Here is a 1319-nt window from a genome sequence, read left to right on the forward strand (position 1 = left end):
CAGCAGCACACCCGGGTCCGCGCCGAGCCCGTGACTCCCCTCTCTCCTGACGCCCCCCTCAGCCCTTCCCGCGCTCCCGCCGCCATCGGGCTGTTACACAACCGGCGGCGCGGGCCGTGCGGGACCCGCAGGGCAGCGGGTGAGCGACGCCCCCCGCGTTACACAACGGCGGGGCCGCCCGGGCCGCCCCTCAGCCCTCGGCCGGGCGTTGTGTAACGCCCGCGGAACGCCCCGGCGCATGAAGGCAGTTCCCCGGTGCCCGTCATTAGCCGCGTTACATAAGGCGCTCGCCTCGCAGACCCGCTCTCGCCAGCGCTAAATACACGCCGCGCACCCCCGGCCGACGCTCCGGCGTGCGGCGGCTACTGTACGCGGATTCCCCGAGCGGGGAGCTGCCGGGGAACGGGGGGTGTGGCCAGAGGGGGAAAAAATACTGTAAAACACGAGCCAGCACATGATCAGCCATGTTCCAGCCCTCAGCCGAACCCCCCCGCCCTGGGAGGGCCGCTCGGCCGGGCGCGCACTGCTCGCCGCGCCGCGCCGCGCCGTTCCCCCCGCGCTCACGCAGCACCGCTTCATTTAATTTTCACCCATCCCCGAGCGGCCCCACCGAGCGAAGCCTCTCCGGCGCGCTGCCCTCCAGTGCAGGAGAGACGTTTCCTAAATTATTTATAAGTAATTAAAGCGGCAACACCCCCCGCCCCGCAGACGCGGTCTGAGGCGGGAGGGGGGGCTCGCCTGGCTGCTTGCAGCGCTTTACGGGGGGGGGGGGGGGCAAAGGAGAGCCCGCGGGAGCAGAGGGACCCTTGCGAAGTTGCGCACCTTCGAGCAACACCGGGAGCTGCGAGACCACCCGCCCCGCGGGGAAACCGCTCCCGAGGGACGCTGGAGCGAGCGGGGGGAGCGGAGATGGCAGAGCTCCCGGCCATCCGCCGAGCCCCGCTCGCAGCGAGCCGCGGCGCGCCGGCTGAGGAGCTGTCAGGAGACGGCCGGGGGGGGAGGGGGGGGAAGGACGCTGCAGCTTTAAAAGTTTGTTCCCCCGCACCCCGATGCTCCTGCCGCCACTCCGTGTATCCACGGCGTTATGTAATTCCCGGGGCACGGCGGGCGGCAGGGACGGGCGAGCGCCCAGCGCCGCTCGCTGTCCCCACCGCGCCCGCCCCCCCGCAGCCATCGGAAGCGGCTGGAAAAGTTTGCGAGGGCTCGCAGGGGGCGGCAGCGCGGCGCGCGCGCGGCGCCGACCCCGGCACCAGCCCCGAGCCGGGGGGTGCACCCGCGGCGCTTTCTGCCCCCCCCCCCCCCCGGCCCCCTCCCCCTAC

At 72.7% G+C, this 1319-nt stretch overlaps 1 protein-coding gene across 4 annotated transcripts in view; it reads right to left on the reverse strand.

The window, feature by feature from the left end:
• The window catches only part of RORA (RAR related orphan receptor A), a 373904-nt gene that overhangs the window by 372293 nt on the left and 292 nt on the right, over window positions 1-1319 (reverse strand). The gene's annotated exons all lie outside the window — the stretch shown is intronic.

This window comes from Opisthocomus hoazin, chromosome 10 (assembly GCF_030867145.1).
Source record: "Opisthocomus hoazin isolate bOpiHoa1 chromosome 10, bOpiHoa1.hap1, whole genome shotgun sequence".
Classification (NCBI taxonomy): Eukaryota; Metazoa; Chordata; class Aves; order Opisthocomiformes; family Opisthocomidae; genus Opisthocomus; species Opisthocomus hoazin.